The 9,250-nt window shown below is 38.1% G+C and overlaps 1 pseudogene; it reads right to left on the reverse strand.

The window, feature by feature from the left end:
- Nucleotides 1-5,291: 5,291 nt before the first annotated feature.
- On the reverse strand, nucleotides 5,292-5,798 carry LOC108543638 (PRELI domain-containing protein 1, mitochondrial pseudogene; annotated as a pseudogene).
- Nucleotides 5,799-9,250: the final 3,452 nt, after the last annotated feature.

Raw genomic sequence — 9,250 nt, forward strand, 5'->3', positions numbered from 1 at the left:
ATCGCACTCCTTGAATATACAGAAGATGCAGCATGTTTAAAATAAAAACACAGGGCTTCAGCCATATTTGTATATTTATTTATTTGAGACAGGGTCTCGCTCTGCTGCCCAGGTGGCGCGATTTCGGCTCATTGCAACCTGTGCCTCCTGGGTTCAAGCAACCATCTCCAGCTGATTTTTGTATCTTTAGTAGAGATGGGGTTTCACCATTTTGACCAGGTAGGTCTCGAACTCCTGACCTCAAATGATCCACCTGCCTCAGCCTCCCAAAGTGCTGGGATTACAGGCGTGAGCCACCACACCCTGCCATATTTATAAGCTAATGGTAGCACACCAAATCTTACTAGGAAGTGAAAAAGTAGTCCTGGTTGACAAATAAATGATACATATACTCTATGCAAATAATGTCATAAAGCAAATAGTCTCATATGTTCTAGCTAAGGCATCTGGATAGTTTTTAAAGACTTTTTTTCTTCTTAAAATATGATGCAATGATCCAATGTAATGCTAATGAAGTTGGTAAAATCTACTACAAAATCTGAGTCACAAAGAAAAAGTTCAAAACTCTTTGACACAGTTCAATAGAAGAGGCACCAAGTGCCTTTAAAATACCGTGTTATCAAGCCCAGCTGCTATGAGGTTGGATAATTCCAAACTAGGGTCTATGCAATTTATCCCAGCTGCATACTAGTAGCCCGCCTATTCTGGCTGATTTGATATTAGCTTGGAAAGACAGTTTTGGGCTAAATAGTGCTGGGGCTTACAGTAAGTTCATTTTAAACTTTCAGCTGACATGAAAACATTTACAGAAGAAGTTACATAACTACATAGGCAAATGGCTACTTAAGTGCATGTATCTTTATTTGATTCCTGAACCACAAGAGGTAATGATGATGATAACCATAATAATGACAAAAACTAATGATATTTAATATCTACAGGCATTGTATTAGGTCTATTGACTGCATTATCTCATTCTCACAACATCCAGAGGCTGCCTTTTGTTACTACACCTACTTTACAGATGAACAAATTGAGGCTGAGAGAAGTAAAAAAACCGGGCTTTCTGAATTGGGTGAAAATTTGGGCTCTACTGAGTATCAGAAACATTCTGGGATAAGAAATGGAATCATCTGACTTTTCTGTGATTATTGGCTCTTAGCAGCAGTGCAGCTTTAGGAATCAATACAGTGCACGAGTTCTATAAATGTGCCTCTTAATAAGTTAATAAAACAGATATTCTCATTGCCTCTCCATCAAAGTTTCAGGGGAAAAATGAGAATATTAAATGCAGTAGGATAGGGAAGATCTGCTCCATTTGCTCTGCAATGATAATCTTTTACAAAAGAGGATTTTTATTATTAATTCTTTGCCTTCTGGGGATATTATAATTTTCTAGAATGTAGAACTGCCTTAAGCACAGTAATTTGCTGAGCTAGACTGAATCTCAAAATGTTTCAAATGAGCTGATAAACAACTGCATAATTAGCCATTAGTAGATCAAGTCTGTATGTTACTGATATCCAGATGAGCAAACCAATGGATAGGCAAATTGTAGATACAGTTTTAAAAACTAAGAGCCTGTGTTTTATTTTTACATGCTTTGTAACTTGTTCTTTAAAGAATTAAAACCACATTTCATTTGCCCTTTAAAAAAAGAAATTTAGATTATTCTATCAAATAAATCCTTAGAGACTTAATCATTAAATACATACTGCCATGTATGAATAATGAAGGATTTGTGTGGTGAATGCAACTCATGCTCTAAAAATGACTAGATGGTGGGATTTTTCTTTTCAATTAAAACTTGCCTCAAATCTATTGCTTGCATGGGTAATGCTCTTTCATCCTCCTTCTGAGTTTTGGTTTAAGTCCAAAGTATGAAATACATTTGGCCTTGATTATGAAAATAAAAGGTTTTAGATGTTCAAATAAGAAAAGGAAAATACAGTCAGTTTTTATGCTTAAACGCACATACCTTATTCAAGTGGCTGGCATCCAGTCCAAAACGTATCCATGTTACAATTAAACCTCTCTTTCTTCTCATTTTTCAAGAACTTCTCACTGGATCAGAAAACACCTGCGCTGGAATTTGTCATGCAGAGTTACAAGCTAGGTGTAAGATTTTTGTTTGTTTGTTTTAATATTAAAATCAACTCAGCAGTTTTGAGGGCCAAATAAAGAAAAGAGAAAGATGTAATTTAAACAAGGTTGTACTTTATGCTCTGAACTTGGAGGTCACAAAGCCAGACAGATAAATGTACCAGCAGAAAGAAAAGCAGCAGCAATTTTCCTGAAGATTTATAAATTAGAGAATTCATATTTTATCTTAAATGGCTTAGGTGTTCTCTTGTTTGGGGGGCAGACCAGGCATAATTTCTTGAGATTCTTTGCAGATCAATTATTCTGATTTTTGTCTATTAGTATTTCAGATGTCAGCGCATAGTAAAATGCTAATTTGAAATTGTGCAATGGGCACAAGACGATGTGTGAGCCTAGCTAGAGAATGGATTTGTCACTACATTTAAAAAACTATTTTGACCTTTGACAATTTTAACAGCCTCTAAAATTTGTATACTCTTCTTATCCTCCCCATTATCACTGATCCTCCATTTGATGCCAACTGATAACCTTATGTAAAATTTTGTTGTTGGGCTCAAGTTCTGCCATTATTACAATGATTATTTATCCACAATCTGATTTCTATTTTAGTCACAGCCTTAATTTATTACAGACCTTGAGTCCCTGTTACTGTTTTTATATTTACATTTATTCAACTAGCCCTTTCATTTTATAAATTGGCATTCATTGTATTTGCATATTTGCATAATTGCACAAATAGACCATTTATATCCTCTACGTTAGGGGCATAAGGTCATCTAGGTTCTCAATCCAACAAGGAGTGCCAATTTCTTTTTCCAAAAGTGTGCCGGCTGAACTCAGGTCATGATGAAAAAACAAGACCTTTGATTCATAAGGTATCAGCAATAATTGCTTGGTGTTTTTTGAAGGCACTGGAAACGTTTTCAACTATTTTAGAATGTTCTGACTTTGTCAGGAACATTTTGCCTTCATGTATTTGATAGGTAATCTTATCTGTATATTTTGTATCCTTTTGTTCTAAACTCATAAAAATGACACCAGTATTCTACAATGTCCAAGATACCTCATTAGGATTTTATTAATGAGGCTTTTAAAGGCAATCCCTCCCTAAAAGGGAAAGTACATTTGATTCAGAATAAATGAACTTACACAATTAAAGATCTGAGTTGATTTAAGGCTAAGCAGCTGAGAAACTTAAGCAGATTTCAAATTTGGAGCAATATACCATCATGGCCCCAGAATAAGAATATTATTCCTAATTTTATTATACTTTCACAACATGCAATGCTATATTTTCAGAATTAGGTAAATACAGACATATGGGTCATTACTGGGTTTCAGTTTTATGCATAAATAAAATGTTAGGGAAAAAGCTTCACTGAATTTTATTTTAATCCGTTGTCACCCCATCTCTCTGACATTATTATAAATCCCACTGACATTATTATAAAGCAAACCACAGTTTTGCTATTAATGAGATATACAAAACAGCTTGTCTGGCACTTGATTCCTATAAAATCTTTGAGGTCAAAAGTTGTTTCTCACAAATGCATACCTGTATTGGATACTGAATACTTGGGCTAGGCTTTTGATCTGGAAGGATTTTGAAAACCTTTATAATGGACAATGTTTGTATTTTTACATTAAAAGACTCATAAAACCAAATGAAAACACAATTGACAGTACTATAATCAAAGAAGGAAAAAAGACCTCAACCCTTTAAGTAAGTTGTGTCCTTACAAATGTGGATAGAAAAATACTGCAAAATTAACTACCAAAATCAAAAGTTAACAGATTATGATCATAACTGCCATTTATTTCTGACTTGTATGAGGAAATAAGTAAAAAGTGCAGGCAAAGGAAAATGCGAACCTAAATTCTGATGAACAAATTTCACAGTAGATAATTCTTCTGTTTTTGGATTTTTGCCATCAAAATACAGTTAATAATTAAGGATCAGAGGCCATAAATCACCAAGAAAAATCAATGGACGGCTTCCAGAGAGAACAGCACATATGGCTATAGACATCCTGGACTGGAAACAACGGAACTTGTGCAAGATACTTACTCCACCAAATAAGTTATTTTTAAAATTTATTATTAATTAATTAATTTATTTATTCTGAGACACAGTCTCTTGCTCTGTCACCCAGGCTGCAGTGCAATGGTGAGATCTCGGCTCACTGCAACCTCCACCTCCCGAGTTCAAGTGATTCTCCTGTCTCAGCCTCCCAAGTAGCTGGTATTGCAGGTGCAAGCTGCCACGCCCATCTAATTTTTTTTTTCTTGTATTTTAGTAGAGACGGGGTTTCACCGTGTTGCCTAGGGTGGTCTTGAACTCCTGAGCTCAGGCAATCCACCCGTCTCAGCCTCCTAAAGTGCTAGGATTTTATAGGCGTGAGTCACTGTGCCTGGCCACGAATAAGTTATTAAACAGTGTGTGTGAATTTTGTTTTAATTATTCTACTAAAACCAGCAGTGAGGATAATGATTACTTGCATTTAAGCTTTGCTGCATTAATCCTACAAAAATATTCATGTTGAAGTATGGTGGTTCCATAAAAACTTAAACAGAATTATATGATCTAGCAGTCCTACTTCTGAGTATATAAACAAAATGACTGAAAGTAGAGACTTCAACAGAATTTTTTTTTTTGAATTCAACAAGTATTTATTGAGTGCCTATTATGTGCTAGATATTGAGACACATCAGAGAACAAAACCAAGAGCCCTCCCCTCGTGGGGCTTACAGTCTAGCACTTACTGCCAGTCCACCTGCCGGCTACCTGGATCCCAGGGCAAGTTACCGCCCCTGTGTGCCTCGGTCCTCAGCTGCCCAATCGTGGATCATGTGCCTGGTGTACTGCAGATGTCAAACTGGATTCCCCACAACCCACCACCCAGACAGTAGATAGGGCTGTAAGTTGATTTTTTATTTTTTTTTTTTGAGACGGAGTCTCGCCCTGTCGCCCAGGCTGGAGTGCAGTGGTGCGATCTCGGCTCACTGCTAGCTCCACCTCCCGGGTTGCCGCCATTCTCCTGCCTCAGCCTCCCGAGTGGAGTAGCTGGGACTACAGGTGCCCGCCACCAAGCCCTGCTAATTTTTTTTTGTATTTTTAGTAGATTCGGGGTTTCACCGTGTTAGCTAGGATGGTCTCGATCTCCTGACCTCGTGATCCGTCCGCCTCGGTCTCCCAAAGTGCCGGGACTACAGGCGTGAGCCACCGTGCCCGGCCGGAAGTTGATTTTTAATGATAAGGTACAATGGAGGGAGGGCAGAGGGGCTAGCTAAGCCAAATGTCTGGGGTGCTGTGGTGGTGGTGGGCTGGCTACACAAACTGATGCTGCTGCTGCTGCTTCTTGGTGGCCGCCTTGCTGGTGAGGTCCTTGGCCTTCTCTGCAGCTGCCAGTGCCGTCTCCTTTGCATTCTCCTTGTCTTCCTTGGCTGTCTCAACAAGTGTTTTGAAGGGGGGCTCGCCTTGCAGCTTCGTCAAGGTATATTCAAAACCCTTCATAGTCTTGGTCACGTTGCTTTTTGAATTGGGCAAGACCAAATCCCCGGACAGCTCTGGGGACACCAAATAAGCTAGAGGAGACCCACGCTTCCCGGCAGATTTCGGTCCAGCCACTGTTGTCAGAGTTCACACAGTCAACTCATCGTTCCTCCGCCACCATCAGCCAGGCGTGGTTGATGGATATACCCCATACAAAATGAGGAATATTGTATGATTCCACTTATATGAGGTATGTAGGGTTGCCAAATTCATAGACAGCCAGTGGAATAGTGGTTACCAGGAGCCGAGGGGAGGGGAGGACTTGGAGTTACTATTTAGTGGGTACAGAGTTTCAGTTTGGGATGATGAAAAACTTCTGGAGATGGATAGCAGTGATGGCTGCACAACAACATGAGTGCACTTAATGCCAGTGAATTATACACTTAAAAATGACTAAAGTTGGCCGGGTGCAGTGGCTCACGCTTGTAATCCCAGCACTTTTGGAGGCCGAGGTGGGCGGATCACGAGGTCAGGATTTCGAGACTAGCCTGGCCAACATGGTGAAACCCCATTTCTACTAAAAATACAAAAAAATTTAGCCAGGCGTGGTGGCGGGCGCCTGTAATTCCAGCTACTCAGGAGGCTGAGGCAGGAGAATCGCTTGAAACTGGAAGGCGGAGGTTGCAGTGAGCCGAGATCGCGCCACTGCACTCCAGCCTGGGCAACAAGAGAGAAACTCCGTCTCAAAAGGAAAAAAAAAAAGACTAAAAAGTTAGCCGGGCGCGGTGGCGCACGCTTGTAATCCCAGCACTTTGGGAGGCTGAGGCGGGCAAATCACGAGGTCAGGAGATTGAGGCCATCCTGGCTAACACAGTGAAACTCCGTCTCTACTAAAAATACAAAAAATTAGCCGGGAGTGGTGGCAGCGCCTGTAATCCCAGCTACTCGGGAGGCTGAGACAGGAGAATCGTTTGAACCTGGAAGGCAGAGGTTGCAGTGAACCGAGATCCCGCCACTGCACTCCAGCCTGGGTGACAGAGTAAGACTCCATCTGAAACAAACAAAAAAGACTAAAGTTATACATTTTATTATATTTTACAACAGTGAAAAATCACAAAAAATTCACATTGGGTAACAAAAATTATTTAATATTCAAGCTTTTTAAACAGTGTGGTAGAATGCTGACATTTACAAAGCTTTGGAGATCTTTGTGAATCCCCAATTTTATAGGTATGAAAGTGTTCTGACTTTATTCTAACTTCCAGCTTTCTCTCCCTTAATAGTTCTTTCTCATACATATCCTCCCAATACAAAAAACAAATTCAGTGTCCATTGACTTTTCTTTTCCACAGTATGCCTTTATTGCATTGTTAGGGACACGAGAATTTTCCCCCTGAAATGGTTTTCTTTTGCTTTGCCTAGAAAGTTCTGTGAATTCTTTCATGTTACACATCTGATCTGCCATCAAATTCAACATGCCACTATTTAATCTACTGAAAATTTCTATTTTCAGGTTAAAACAGATAATTTCTCTGAATTCTTTTCCTTCCTCTTTATTTCTATCAAGAGCTCTAGCAGTTGGCTTTCTTCTTTGAGCCAATTTTTGCCCATAAACCGTCACGACAGTTACTATGAGAAACCAGTAAAAAACAAAGATGAATAGTAATGAAAGTGCTAGATGATAAGATATGAATGCTGGACAGTCAGTTAGGTTCATTGGCTGGTTAAATCATGCTTCTTGAAAGTATCTGTGATTCTAACTCTTGCTTCAGGAAAATTACAAATCAGCACCAATATAGGTTCATATTTACAAAGTTCTAAGAACAGTATCTGACACATAGTAAACATATAATTTTAAATACAAAATACATGTTAGGGGTCTTTAGCAAATCAGAATCAATATACAAAGATCATCAGTCCTAAAAAATACCAAAGCTGAGTTTATTGCTGGACAGACATGGAGGAGCTACATCGCTAAGATGCAAGTTAGGGGTTCTTCCCAACCAGGAATTGAAAGGCTAGATGTAGAGCAAAAAGAGAGAGTATAGCAAAGAGGGAAAGATTTTGAGTTCACGTTTCTGATTGACCCATGAGGTGGATTGTTAACTGTTCTTATGATTGATATATTCAGGTTCCATGGCACCCATACTGAGAAAACTGGTTTCAAGTAAGTCTGGGTGAGTTGCATAAGAGTCAATGGACCTAGGTTCATTCGATGGACGTCTTAAGCATACGAACATGCTTGAAATTTAGTGTGTGTTTTATAACCGAAGTGTCCTGAAAAATGTAAAAATCATTAACATTTAATTTATGATTGCTGATAATCTATGCATTTTTCCAATAAAAATACTGATAGGATAACAGCGAGAAAGTAGCTAGGGATTTACACATGCTGTAAAAAATAATATGAGGAGTTTTGAAAAGTTTTCCACAGGAGTTTCTGAAGTCAGCTCTATCTTTTGATGAACCCACATAATTAAGAAGTTCCCTGGTAAGAGAAGCCATGAGCACTTAGGAAGAGTAGAATTTACTCAGTGGGCTAACCCTATTTAATTGAAATTGCAACAATGTTATGAGGATTTAGTAATATTTCTCTATCGTCCTAGAACACCAGATAGAAAGTTTCAGTGTTTCATTCTGCAATGTACAGTAATTTTTGTGTGTGTGTCAACATTCCCCAGCTTTACTTCAGGTCCCCGAGCTAGTATCTGTCTAGAATACATGCTCAGTAAATACTAGTTGAATGAATACATCAATATATGAACAAACTGACATTTCTCTTTCCTTTATTCACCTACAAATAGTAAGGAGGAGCTGACCTACTTGTTCCTTTTGGAATGGCACCAAAAATCTAGTTTTCTTCTGAGTGGAATGACCAGTTTCCTAGAGGAAAGCTCCACAGTCAGACAAGCCACAAAATAGAAACTGATTTACACTGGAGATTTAGGGGGAGAAAACACCAAAAGTTGAAATGATGGCATAAAAAAAATAACTTTATTAGAAAGATAAGACATGTCTTCTAGAAGGAAGGCTTCCAAGGAAACAAAAAATGAATCTACTGTTTTACCAGTAGATTCTCATAAAAGATAGATTTAAAATTATGCTTAGAAAATAATGAGTAAGATTATAGAGATGAAAACATTGCATTTTATATATTTAATTTAAACATTTTAAAAGAGTGAATTAAGGCATTATTTTCCTATTAAAGAATGTTTCCATTTTAAGTTTGGGAGAATAGCAGGTTTTTCTTGTCACATGGTAAGTGATTCTTATGCTACAGCCATTACAGATTCCCCCATCATCCCTGAGTGGGTAATTATTACTTGAAATAGCTCTTTCAGAGTGATTATTATAAAATATACCTGTCTTCTGTTGATCTACTGCTTTATTTATCTCATGTTAAAAGATCTTTAGAAACCTTTCTATCATTAATGGACAAATTCCATTTTACAGATACATCCATTAGTTGCTAGGAATAATTGTGATCCGATTAAAGTATAACCATTTAAGACAAATTCACACATTAAATGCTCAGTACTGTACATTATTAAAGACTTAAATCTCCAGACCCAGTTTTTTTTTTCTTGATAGAAGAAAATAAATGAGACCTCAAATAGTGGATGGATCTTCTCCTGTCTAGACTGGAGGAAAAAA

The sequence above is a fragment of the Rhinopithecus bieti genome, unplaced genomic scaffold (genome assembly GCF_001698545.2).
Source record: "Rhinopithecus bieti isolate Rb0 unplaced genomic scaffold, ASM169854v2 scaffold_23748, whole genome shotgun sequence".
NCBI classification, from domain to species: domain Eukaryota; kingdom Metazoa; phylum Chordata; class Mammalia; order Primates; family Cercopithecidae; genus Rhinopithecus; species Rhinopithecus bieti.